The sequence below is a fragment of the Sorex araneus genome, chromosome 1 (assembly GCF_027595985.1).
Source record: "Sorex araneus isolate mSorAra2 chromosome 1, mSorAra2.pri, whole genome shotgun sequence".
Classification (NCBI taxonomy): Eukaryota; Metazoa; Chordata; class Mammalia; order Eulipotyphla; family Soricidae; genus Sorex; species Sorex araneus.
Window position 1 is genome coordinate 12,186,530 of NC_073302.1, and position 13,975 is coordinate 12,200,504.

The window sequence follows — 13,975 nt, forward strand, 5'->3', positions numbered from 1 at the left end:
GCTGCCCTAGTAGACGACCCACTGGGATGAGGGTGGTTTCATTTCTGGATTTTTCTCCAGTGGGATGGAACTAGATTGAAATGTGCTGTTTCTGGGTCTGGGTAGGGAGTTTGTCCAGCTAGCCTCTTCCTCTCTTTGCTTTCTCACCAGTTAGAAACCAGATGCAAGGGCAACATGGCATCTGTGTAGCAGAAATCTCTGCTACACAGACATGGGAAAATGGCTGACAAGGGAGCAATGCTGTCCAATTGCCCCAGGCCACACGTCAAGGGAGGGAAAAGTCTACTTTCATTTTTCTTTTACGAGGAGCTGAGTTTTCCTCAGTTTTCAAGCAGATCCTTTTGTATTTAGCTGCAGCAGAAGCAAAGTACTGAGAATCTAATATATATGTATATATATTAGATTCTAATATATATGTATATATATTAGATTATATAAAAGCAAATATATATATTTGTCACAGCTGGCAATGCTCAGGGGTTACTCCTGGCTCTGCATTCAGAAATCACTTCTGGCGGTGTTCAGGGGACCATGTGGGATGCTGGGAATCGAACCCGGGTCGGCCGCGTGCAAGGCAACCACCCTACCCACTGTACTATCGCTCCAGCCCCGAGAATCTGAATTTTTTTTTTCAGTTTAGTTTAATTTCATTTTGAGGCCACACCTGGCAGTGTTCATGGCCTACTCTTGGCGTTCTGCTCTCAGGAAATACTCCTAGCGGTGTTGGGGGACCATACAGAATGCTGGGGATCGAACCTGGGTTAGCTGCGTGCAAGCCGAGCACCCTATCTGCTGCTCAATTGCTCCAGCTCAAAGGAGCATCTTGATATTATTCAAAAATAAAAACTAACAGGACAGGGAAGACAGTGCTTAAATAAATGATCCCTTTAAATCTCTGGAGACTCTTGAATAAGATATGATTCCAAATCTCAGCAACCCTAAAGGGAGATGAGAGATACTGAAACCAGCAAGGAGAATTAGAACGAAGATGGAAGCTTACTCGAACTTGCAAAAATTCAAATTGAGATTCAGGATGTTATTGAATTTCAGTGTTAGCTGACCGCATGATTTGGCCAGAGTGTTTTATTTTTGTTTTTTGCACGAGTAAAACTCTATCTTACCAACACATTCTGAAAAAATTTATTTGCCGAGGGCGGGGGGCAACATTGGACAATACCTGGCAATGCTCAGGGGTTACTTCTGGCTCTGTGCTCTTGGGTCACTCCTGTTGGTGCTTGGGGAACCATATGCAGTGTCAGGCATCAAATTTGGTTTGGTGACATGTAAGGCAGATCCCTTAACCGGTGAATGGTCTCTCAGTCCCTGAAGTCTGATTTTTTTTTTCTTTTTGGATCACACCTGGTGATGCACAGGGCTTACTCCTGGCTTTGCACTCAGGTATTACCCCTGGCGGTGCTCAGGGGACCATATGGGATCGCTGGGAATTGAACCTGGTTCGGCCACATGCAAGGCAAATGCCTTACCCGATGTGCTATCATTCCAGCCCCTGAAGTCTGAATTTTAAACAGATTCTTGCACTGGTGACTCAAACCCATCAGCTCGTTCAACTTTACAGTGATCTCATCCCCAGTAACAATTCCCTGAAGCTCCATGAGTTTTTGCAATTCAAACACGGGCTTCTTGAGAATTTTTACTTTTCTAACTGTGACATCATGGGATGGGAACACAGATGAGCAACCCTTTCTTACATCTTTCTCAGTGCTGTCTAGGAATCAATCTGTCTCCTCTTTCATGTCATTTGTCTGCACCTCTTGAGATGTGATTTCCATAATCTTCTGAACTGGGCAGACTTGCTGGTGTTGAGTGTCAGAAATCTTCCAGGACTGCCCAATCCCTACCCCTGACTGATGGTTGTGTTTCTTAGTGAAACCAACACAGAACAGACACAACATTCACTGGAAGTCTTGACATCAACGTGAGTTTCATAAATGATTAGTCATTAAAACAAAACCAAACCAAGGAGCATTTTGTGATGAATGAAATCCATGCCATAAAAGTTTGTCAGGCAGGGTTTTTGCTTATTTGTTTGTTTGCCCTGAACATCCTCCATAATTAGCTTGAATTTCCTAGATGCGGCTTCTTCATCATTCTGCAGGTCTTCTACATGACCCTTGAGGCCATCAGATGATAATTTGGTTCCTGGAGTTTTTGTGACTAGTGTTTTTCCGAATAGCTTTTATATTAGACACTTTCACTTCATCATTTCTGGTGCTTTTACCACACACCAGTCTGTCTTAGAAAATGGACCCATTGGGGCTGAAATGAGAGCACAGCGGGTAGGGTGTTTGCCTTGCACGTGGCCAACCCGGGTTCGATTCCTGAGTGCAGAGCCAGAAGTAAGCCCTGTGCATCGCTGGGTGTGACTCAAAAAGAAAAAAAAAAAGAAGAAAAAAAAAAGAAAATGGATCCACTACTCTTATCTTGGTTACCTTTTTTCACTATCTTTTTTTTTTTTTTTGTCGGGGATGGATGTTACACCTGTTGGTATTCAAGACTTAGTCCTGGCTCTGTGCTTACTGACTAATGCTGGTAGAGGTCAGGGAGCTTTAAGGGATTGAATCCAGGTCACCTTGTGCAAGGCAAGTGCCCTACCCACTGTACTATAGCTCTGGCACCCCCACCTTTTGTAAGGTGCTTGTTTTTGCCCATGGGTCCAGTGCTGCTTAGAGAGTTACAGGCTGGCCAGGGTCCTATTCAGGAAAGGACGGGGGTTATCTGGAGGTTTCCGTGCATTGGGAGCATCTCTTCCTGCTTCCTTCTGTCTGCAGCCTTTCCTTTGGGAGGAGGTTCTCCAATTCATTATGACTGGTGTCCTAAAAAGGAAATATTTATAACACAGAGATAGACATGCACAAAGGGAAAGAGAATATTAAACTGTCCAGTGGTAAGGTCATTCTCACAGGAATGTTTGTATATAAACATAATGCTCATATACAAATATAATTTTTTCCATTTTGATTTGTCTTCCCTGCCTCTGCCAATACTAAGACGTCCCGGGTTCCAGAAAGCTGTTGTCCTGTCAGAGACTATCACGCAGCATTGTCCCTCTTGTGAAGAAATTCACTTCACAGCACAGCAGTAATGAGCTAATGCCCACAGAAGTCCCCTGTTCTCTTGGTGGTCCCCACCAGGAGCCGTCCAGGAGCAGCTGGTGTTATTAAACGGTAGGTGGGCCTTGTAGAATCTTCATTAGTCCCCAAACAAACCTATTTTTCTCACATCAACTCTTTACTCTTGAATTTTGGCCTAATAAGTATCAGCCCTTGGATTCAGGAACACGGCAATGACATCAGGAGAATGTAGAAAAATGTTCTTGTACTTAAGATTCGGGCTAAAGATTTTAGAAGTGAGGTCCTGGATCATGATTCAGTGGTAGAGCTCATGTCTTGCATTGTGAGAGGTCTTGGCCATGCCAAAATGAAATATTTCGGAGATCAAGAGTCATAAATGAGCAACTTTAAAATGATTCAGGGGAAAAAATTATGTGTGTCTACACGTGTATGTGAACTCAGTTAAAGCAATTGTCAAAGTTAGTAAATTTACCCAAAGGGTATCTGGTGTTTGTTATATTATTCCTTAAACTTTCCATTTATGTGAATTTCTTCCAATTAAAAAGTGGGGTATTTTAAAAAAAAGTAATATAGTGCCAATCAACTGGCTGGAGCAATAGCACAGTGGGTAGGGTGTTTGCTGTGCATGTGGCTGACCCAGGTTCAATTCCTCCGTCCCTCTCGGAGAGCCCGGCAAGCTACTGAGAGTATCCCGCCCACATGGCAGAGCCTGGCAAGCTACCTGTGGCATATTCAATATGCCAAAAACAGTAACAACAAGTCTCATAATGGAGACGTTACTGGTGCCCACTCGAGCAAATCGATGAACAACGGGATGACAGTGCTATAGTGCAAATCAGAGGCTAGAGAGATAGTACAGCAGGTAAGGTCTTGCATGTGGCTATATTGACCGCAGACCTGATTGAAATCACTTGGTACCACATATGGTCTCTAAGCACTGCCAGGCAGTGCTCATGAGCACAAAGCCAGAAATAGACCCTGAGCTTTGCTGTGTGATTCAATCCTTCTCTCTAAATAATAAGTAAATAAATTAATTAATTAATTTAAACAATGCTGATCTCTAAGAAGTAATTTCACTAGATGACAATAGTAATGGACCTAGCACAGAGTTGATGCTCAGTAAAACATGCAGGGGGCTAGTGACTAAAGATCAGTGGAATAAATCTTTGCAAAGGATTATTTATTATTCTCTCAACAAAACCTCTTATGGGCAAGGTCTGTGCTAGGAGCTAGATCAAAGAAGGTGAAAAACGGGGCTGGAGCGATAGCACAGCAGGGGTAGGGCGTTTGCCTTGCACGCGGCCGACCCGGGTTCGAATCCCAGCATCCCATATGGTCCCCTGAGCACCGCCAGGGGTGATTCCTGAGTGCAGAGCCAGGAGTAACCCCTGTGCATCGCCAGGTGTGACCCAAAAAGTAAAAAAAAAAAAAAAAAAGAAGGTGAAAAACATTCTCTTCTCATGAGAAGCTCATAGGACGGTAAAAGAAGACATTTGTGAGCAAATGATTAAACATAGATAATGGCCAGAGAGGGGGAAATTGAGACTTGGCAAAGGAGAGTCACCACATCAGGCTGGGACCAAGAATTTGGAGACAGTGTTTACTTCCTGGTTGCTGTTATACAGTTGCACCTGAATTTCTGGGTGCACCAACGATTCAGGGGAATCAAGATGAACTAAATAAACACTTCCTAATAAGTGAATTCCTGGCCCTACCCTGAGTGAAGTTGGTGGGAGATGCAGGGAATCGGAAAGATAGTAATAGTGGGAGTATGGCTACTACCCTTTTCCTTGACCAACTTAGACTCCCGGAAAAGGTGCCTGGACAAGGGAGTGGGGGAGGGATGTTAGGCCAGGTCAGTCTGCCTCTAGGAAAGTCCTGTCAGCACCATAAGGCACCTGAGATGCATTTGATCTGCTTGGCATGGGAAACGGTCCCTTCCTCCCAAGCTGTCAGGAAGCCATGGCCCCAGGCAGGAGCAAGGGCTTGTTCTTTGCCGGAAAAGGAAAGTCAGTTTGCACCTCCATTCTGGTTGCCCGTGTTTGTTGTGTACCCTCACCAAAAGATGAGAGAGAGAGAGAGAGAGAGAGAGAGAGAGAGAGAGAGAGAGAGAGAGAGAGAGAGAGAGAGAGAGAGAGAGAGAGAGAGAGAGAGAGAAAGAGAGAGAGAGAGAAAGAGAGAGAGAGATGAGGGGAGGGAGGGAGGAGGGTGGGAATCCCATAAAGTGAAAGGGATCACACATCCCAAGTTGGAGTGAGGGCCATTCCAAAATGGAGCATGATGCATGCTGGGGGCTGGGGCAATAGCACAGTGGGGAGGGCGTTTGCCTTGCACGAGGCCGACCCGGGTTCGATTCCCAGCATCCCATATGGTTCCCTGAGCACTGCCAGGGGTAATTCCTGTGTCCAGAGCTAGGAGTAACCCCTGTGCATCGCTGGATGTGACCCCCAAAGAAAATCAAAATGGAGCATGCTGATTGCAATGTGGGTTTTATCAGGCTTTCCCCAAACTTTTCTGCTTTGAAGACTTTCTCTGTAGATGAGAGTCTGTTGCTAGGGTATTGTCAGTAGGAAAAGACTAAAATTTTGGTGGTCTTTTAGGCTTTTTTTTTTTTTTGCTTTTTGGGTCACACCTGGTGATGCTCAGGGGTTACTCCTGACTCTGCACTCAGGAATTACTCCTGGAGGTCCTTGGGGAACCATATGGGATACTGGGGATTGAACCCAGGTCATCCACGTGCAAGGCAAACGCCCTACCTGCTGTGCTATCGCTCCAGCCCTCAGGTCCTTTTTCTGTTGGTTTTCTTTTCTTTTTTTTTTTTTAAGTTCTGGCTATTTCTTCTTTCCTGGTGTGTGTGGCGGGGTCTATCTTTCTCTGGGTTGGCATCATTTAGAATCCTATCAAACCCCAGTTTTTGCATCTCCAAAGGGACTAAGCCTTCAGGTGTTTGGGCTACATTTTGGGCTGGTGATAGTCGCTTTTTTTTTATTCGATTACATCTTGGTTTTAGTAGTTCTTCAAATGCTGGACCAGAGAGATAGTACAAGGGGTGAGCTGACTATTTTGCACACACCTGACCTGTGCCGATGGTCCCCTGAGTATTCCCAGGAGTGATTCCTGAGCACAGAGCCAGAGTGCCCTGAGCACTGCCAGGTGTGGCCCCCAAACAAAAAGAAAAACACACAAACAAAAATGCTCCAATCATAGCTCAATGCATAATAAATGTATTAATCAGTCAAAATCATGCACGAGAGCCCGGCAAGCTACCGAGAGTATCTCACCCGCACAGCAGAGCCTGGCAAGTTACCCGTGGCGTATTCGATATGCCAAAAACAGTAATAACAAGTCTCACTTGGAGACGTTACTGGTGCCCGCTCGAGCAAATCGATGAGCAATGGGATGACAGTGATACAGTGATACAGTGATGCCAAGAAGAAAAGTACATTTCTGATATTTTAACCCATCCTACTGTGCTGCTCTGGTGCCAAAGAAGGGCGCCCTCTGGAGGTGAATCTCCAGGTGCTGTGGTAGTTACTAGCAATGGTCCAGGGGAGAATAGACCAGGTCTCAACTATGTGACAAGAATGCATGTCTCCGTGTCTTGACACTGAATTGGTTAGGCTCTAACTTTTAAAGCCATGGGTCACGACCCTCTATGGGATTAGGAAACTGAATGTGGCCCTGTAAAAATCTTAAAAATTTGCTTAAAAACAAATGTCTTTAAGATTTATTGTCGGGGCTGGAGTGATAGCACAATGGGTAGGGCATTTGCCTTGCACTCGGTCGACCTGGGTTCGATTCCCAGCATCCCATATGGTCCCCTGAGCACCGCCAGGAGTGATTCCTGAGTGCATGAGCCAGGAGTAACCCCTGTGCATCACCAGGTGTGTCCCAAAAAGCAAAAAAAAAAAAAAAAAAAAAAGACTTATTGTCACCAAACCTTATATTTGCATACATATTCTATATGTTTAGGTGTGCAAGGTCAGGTAAATTTTTTTGTTTTTGCTTTTTGGGTCACACCCGGTGATGCACAGGGGTTACTCCTGTCTTCGCACTCAGGAATTAACTCCTGGCAGTGCTCAGGGGACCATATGGGAAGCTGGGAACCGAACCCAGGTCGGCCACGTTCGCAAATGCCCTACCTGCTGTGCTATCGCTCCAGCCCCAGGTAAAAATTTCTTAGGTGAAAAGGGATCACGAACGGGAAAAGTTTAATAATATTTTAAGTTAAAATTTATTAAAGGTTTAATAAACCCTGGGACAAGATTCTTTGGGAATGGGAAACATGGAAAAACTAAGAAAAACTGTCTTTAAAGCACTGATCATATATTGGTTCTTTTTTTTCCTTTTATTTTTTTTCTTCCATTTTCTTCTTAAGAACCCAGTGATGTTTGGAGGCTACTCCTGGCTCTCTGATTCAGAGAGACACCTGGCAGTGCTCACAGATAGCCCAGGGTTGGCCACGTGCAAAGGCAAACCATCTTTCCAACTCCTGTACCATCTCTCCGACTCCATCACCCAGTGTCTCTTTTTTTGTTTTGTTTTTGTTTTTCTTTTTGGGTCACACCTGGCGATGCACAGGGGTTACTCCTGGCTCTGCACTCAGGAATTACTCCTGGCGGTGCTTAGGGGACCATCTGGGATACTGGGAATCGAACCTGGGTTGGCCGAGTGCAAGGCAAACGCCCTACCTGCTGTGCTATCACTCCAGCTCCCCAGTATCTCTTTAGAATGGGTAGGAATGCAAGTGTATTCCTCTTTGTTCTTAGACAGGTGTTTGGGGGCCAGAGAGATAGTACAGCAGGTAAGATACTTGTCATGCATGCAGCCAACCCCAGTTTGATCCCTAGCATCACATATGATCCCTGAGTCCTATAAAGAGAGATCCCAAGTCACAGAGCCAGGAGCAAGCCCTGAGCCACAGCTATCGTCAAATATGCTTATAAATGGACCTGGGTAGTTCAAATTCGTGTTTTTCAAACTTGCCAGTGCTTCTGAGCCAGGATTTTAATGCAAATCTACTGATCCCAAAGCTTCTCCTTTTACTCCAAAGTTGGGAAAAGAGGGGAACTGAAAGACGAAGGCGAGGCTGGAACCCATGCTTTCATGGGTTTGATCTCTGGCACATTGTGGTCCCCCAACCACTACCTGGCGTGACTTTGGAGCACTCAGCTGGGAGTTGCCTCCCCCCCCCCCCCCCATCCCATCATTGCCTGGTGTGGAGCCCGTTCTCCCTCAAAGAAAGCGAAATTGAAACAGCGACAGAAGCAATCTTGGGGCCCACCATATCTGCAGGGTCATACAAAGGAAGTCGAGGACCAAAACTGGCTTCACAAGGGCCTGCGACGCCCCCTTGTGGAGTACATAAGAGATGCTCACCCCCGTTCAGGGCTGCTGTTTGAAATCAGAATAGATTAAGGGACAGGGAAGCAGCTAAAGGTTTTCCCAATCATTCTTGAAAACTAATGACCTTAGCAACTGTTTGAGAGTTTTGGGTTTTTTAAAGTTAATCTCAGCGGGCCTGTGTTCATTGGTCGATGAAACAAATTCTTTGGGGTGGGGGTGTGTGTGGGGGACTCTGCTTTTACACCTCTTATCTCATTAGACCAGGTATGAAGCAGGGACCCCGACCCAAATGACACCTTTCCTCCTTAGCTGGGCTGGGGGAAAGTCAGACATCAAACTTGTAAATCCAAAGTAAATATGGATGGAGGAAAGACTTCTTCTTCCACACACCCCTTTTCTTCTCGAATTTCTCCTCAACGGGGAAGAGACAGGATCTTGGGCAAGACCAAGCTGTGAGGGGCATCAAAATATTTAAATCTAAAAATACCTTAAGATTATGTTCTCAGAGGGCTGGAGCGATAGCACAGTGGATAGGGCGTTTTGCTTTGCATGTGGCCAACCCGGGTTCGATTCCTCAGTCCCTCTCGGACAGCCCGGCAAGCTACCGAGAGTATCTTGCCCATACGGTAGAGCCTGGAAAGCTCCCTTTGGCATATTTGATATGCCAGAAACAGTAACAACAAATCTCACAATGGAGACGTTACTGGTGCCTGCTCGAGCAAATCGATGAGCAACGGGATGATAGTGATACAGTGATACAGTGATGTTCTCAGAAGTTTGGGGATTCTAGAATAACTCAGATCTTTTTGTACTGAGGCAGTATGAGGGAGGGGATTGATAGGCCCCTTGTCTTTCCTGCTTCCCCCCCCCCGAGAGCCTTCCAGAACAGAAACCATGCCCAGGATCAGCCTTGAAAGTTGTCCGAAATTGCTGACGTCTGGTGGGAAATCAGAGTGGAAATGAGGGTCAAGGACTATGGTACGGAGTATTTGACATCAATGTCCAGTCTTCACAACAATGTAAAAAGCTAGGGACCACGACACTTAACGTAAAACAATTCTAGAATTTTTTTTTTTTTTGCTTTTTTTGGGTCACACTCGGCGATGCTCGGGGGTTACTCCTGGCTTTGCACTCAGGAATCACTCCTGGCCATGCTCAGGGGATCATATGGGATGCTGGGAATCGAACTCAGGTCGGCTGCGTGTGAGGCAAATACCCTACCTGCTGTGCTATCACTCCAGCTCCAACAATTCTAGAAAATTTAAAAAAGTTTCTGTTTATTTGTTAGGGCTAGGGCATGAGCCAGGGCCTGCCACATGCAAGGCAAGAGATTTATCTTTTGTGCTATCTCTTCAGCCCATCTTTTTTTTTTTTTTTTGCTTTTTGGGTCACACCCGGCAATACACAGGGGTCACTCCTGGCTCTGCACTCAGGAATTACCCCTGGTGGTGCTCAGGGACCATATGGGATGCTGGGAATCGAACCCGGGTCGGCCGCGTGCAAGGCAAATGCCCTACCCGCTGTGCTATCACTCCAGCCCCAGCCCATCATATTTTTTATAGTTAAAGGGAACAAGAGACGTCAGTCTCTTGTTTGGCCACTGTTTTCTCATCTACACAACGACAGCTTAGTTCCAAAGGTCCCATAGACCTTTTAGTGGGGTGTAGAGATGCATTAAGGGGGCACTGAGGGGTTATGCTGGACAGGAGAGGGGAGTCCGAATCCAAGAGCATCCATTAGCCAGTGATGAGTGACTTTGCAGGAGGACCAAGCATTGAATGTGGCCCTGGGCTGTGTGCAGAAAAGTTTAACTACTGAGGGCTGGGTAGGGATTCCCTGCACAGCTTGATCCGTCTCTCCCAAGGGCCCCCTCCTGGGACTGTTACCTGACAATTCACATCCCATGTTCAAGTCTCCACTTTCTTGGCGCCTCACCAAACAAATATGGCCATCCATTTCACAGAGCAGAGAATGCTTAGGGCAGTCAGCCCTGGCGCTCAATGGCTCTCTCCCCTCTTTGACATGTGGCTTTTTGGATGGGGAGGGTGGCCTGGTGGTGGGTTGGATTATCGTGCTCCTCCACCATGGGAAATGTCGTGCCCCGCTCCGACCACCGGAGTTCATGAGACTGGTGTTGGCTCTTGCAGCGTGAGGGGCAGTGATGTTCCTTTGGAAGATAAACTTGAGAACCCAGCAGCCTGCTCTTCCCTGTATCACTTTTTCCTTCTGCTCTAAAATCTGAAAAGTAGACAACTGACATGCAGAGAGGTATGGGAAGGGAAGAGGAGGGGGAGGGAGAGATGGAGAGAGAAGACATCAGTCTGATCAATCCGGTCTGATCCTGGAGTAAGCCAGTAAGCTTTCGAGCTCATTTGTCTCATTGCAAAATATAGCTTCTGTAGCTAATATAGATACATGAAAGTAATATCTTCTCTTGGGGACAGGGAGTACCGATGTCTGATTTCAGACTCTTGGTTTGTACCGGTGTGTGTGTGTGTGTGTGTGTGTGTGTGTGTGTGTGTGTGTGTGTGTATACACAGAAAACATCTGGACCATTATTTTGCCAGGGAACCTTCTTCCAGTTTCTCTTTCAAACCTTCCAAGCCTGCAGACACCTGTTCCCCATTCCTTGCCTCTACCTCTCCCCCTCCACCTTTTCTCCAATTAGTTTTATTACCCTACAGAAATCCTTCGAATCTCTCTTGCATTCCGTGATTACAGATAAAGCTGTTCTGCTTTTCCAGTTTTATATGGAGAAAGTGCTTCTGGAGCTGTTGATTGGAGCGCCTGTTTCCAGCGGGCTGACTTACCACCAGGCACACTGCTAACTGCATTTCTGAGCTCTACCTCATTTTCTCTCCACAATTACCATAGGAATTAGCTACTACTCTCTCCTGGTTTTAGAGGCAATGAAGAATTAGAGGCCTCAAAAACTTAATCTAAAGCCACAGAGCTACTAAGAGGCAAGATTGGGCCCAAAATTCATTTAATGCGTGGGATAATTCCTAAATTGTCAATTCAGGTCCTTCTTGTGAATGCAGGCTTTATTCTGGTTACTTCCTCTGCTATTTCTTTCTCTCTTTTCTTTTTTTTTTCTTTTGGGTCACACCGGCAATGCACAGGGGTTACTCCTGGCTCTGCACTCAGGAATTACTCCTGGCTGTGCTCAGGGGACCATATGGGATACTGGGAATCGAACCCGGGCCAGCCGCGTGCAAGGGAAACGCCCTACCCGCTGTGCTATCACTCCAGCCCCTCCTCTGCTATTTTTTTCTTTTTTTTGGGGGGGAGGGTCATACCTGGCAATGCACAGGGGTTACTTCTGGCTCTGCACTCAGGAATTACTCCTGGCGGTACTCAGGGAACCATATGGGATACTGGGAATCGAACCCGGGTTGGCCTCGTGCAAGGCAAACACCCTCCCTGCTGGGCTATCGCTCCTACCCTCCTCTGCTATTTCTCAGCCTGACACTTCACTTGCCATGGGTGCAAGAGGGGAGTCCTTTTGCCCTAGCCCTGGTTTCAACTGGCAGGTGTCAGGTGTTTGATTTTTTTTCTGTTCTGAGCATATTCCTGGTATCTGGCTCAATTCATATATTTCTGGGCAGGTTAGGAATAGGTTCATTTGGTATATTGTAGAATACCTGGCCATGCTCAACGTGGCAATATCCAAGAAGGGAGCATCCCTGGAGCTCCAGTTCCCTTCAGCAAAGGGCCAGTCCTGGTCTGGGATTCATTATCAGCTATTTGTCTAAGAGCTTCTTCTCCGACCTGGCTTCTGCCAATAATAAGATTGATCATGGAACCTGTCTCTGATTCCTTTTGATTTATTACTCAGCTTGTTCAGAACCCAAAAAAGGAGGCTATTTATTCACCCTCTGGGAAGAGGGTCCAAAATGGGACCCTTTTCCCCCTTTTTATATAAGGAAATTTTTTTTCCTCTTAAAATATTAACTAACTGGGCCAGAGAAACAGGTCAGGTGCTTGCCTCGCATGAAGCCAACTTGGATTTGATCTCCTGGCATCACATATAGTCCCTGAGCATCAGGAATGATCTCTAAACATGAAGTTAGCCCTGAGCACTGCCAGGTGTAGCCTGAAGAAAAAAAAAAAGAAAGAAAAAAGAAAGTTAAATCCTTACAGGTGTTTGACATCCATAGAACAGTTATTAGTTACATTTCCCTTAGTTACATTACACTGATCTTTGAGAAACTAACTTGTTATAAGAACTGCCTTTTCCTTTTAACTTCATTTTATTTACTTTTTATTTTTATGGTTACACCTGGCAGTGCTCAGGGATTACTCCTGGCTCTGTTCTTAGGAATTACTCCTGGCGGTGCTCGGGAGATCTTATGAGATGCCAGGGATTGAACACCGCGTGCAAGGCAAGCGCCCTGCCCATGTGCTATCGATAAAGCCCCAGAGAACTGACTTCTCTTCTGTCTACATTTTGCACTGCTCAGCAGACAGGCTCTCTGTATTCACAGAAATGTCTTTTCCATGTCGCATCAAAGCGTAATGACTTTGGCACAGACTTAAGCAACAACTAGGACTCGACATTTTAGCTGCTTCAAGTGCAAATAAGAGAAGTTGAAAGTGCAGAATACTGTGTCAAGAATAGGAAGTTATGTGGGTTTGCCTTGGACTCCAAGCACAGCTAATTTTCATCTATATAACTTTTTTTTTTTTTTTTTTGCTTTTTGGGTCACACCCAGCGATGCTCAGGGGTTACTCCTGGTTCTGCACTCAGGAATTACTCCTGGCAGTGCTTGGGGGACCATATAGGATGCCGGGGATCGAACCCGGGTCGGCCGCGTGTAAGGCAAACGCCCTACCCGCTGTGCTATCGCTCCGGCCCCTTCATCTATATAACTTTTGATAATGTATATAGTTTTCTCATTCATCTCTACATATGGACCTTGTAGAGATAGTGTAGGAATTCAATGAGAAAATATGAGTAATTCATTTAGCGAAGTCTAAGTTAATAGCTGGTCAATTAATTGGAGTTGATTCAAAGTTTTCTTCTCTATTTGGCATGGGCATATCTCTTGATTTTAAAGATGTTGAACGGTGACTACGAATCAATTATATTTATCAGACTTAGAGAATACAGGAAAAGAAGTGTAGGTAGAGCTTTAGGGCTAGATTTCAACACTGCCATGTCTGTTACATAATAACCATTTGGCATAAAATTCTTGTATGCCAAGTATTTGGCATATATCATCTCATATTTTTCAAAAGAACTCATGTAATCGATATTCTTCTTCTTATTTTGCATACCTATCTGAGCAATGAAATGATATGCTTAAGGGTGTAGCGTTAATTACAGGGCAGGGAGTCACAGCCTTTCTGGATTCACAGGTCTTTCAGAAAAGAAGAGGTTTTCAAATTGCCATACATGCCTCTAATGAAATCTCACTCTCCCGTGGCATAACCAGCGAACAAAATGTCTTGAAAGCGATGTGGACGCTCGCTCTTCACTTGGGCGTGTGGCGGGGTGTGGGGTGCTGTCTCCTAACAGGCACAGAACCTAGGGC

General features: G+C 45.6%; 1 pseudogene; it reads right to left on the reverse strand.

Moving 5' to 3' along the window:
• Positions 1–1,521: 1,521 nt before the first annotated feature.
• On the reverse strand, positions 1,522–13,716 carry LOC129403437 (40S ribosomal protein S3a-like; annotated as a pseudogene).
• Positions 13,717–13,975: the final 259 nt, after the last annotated feature.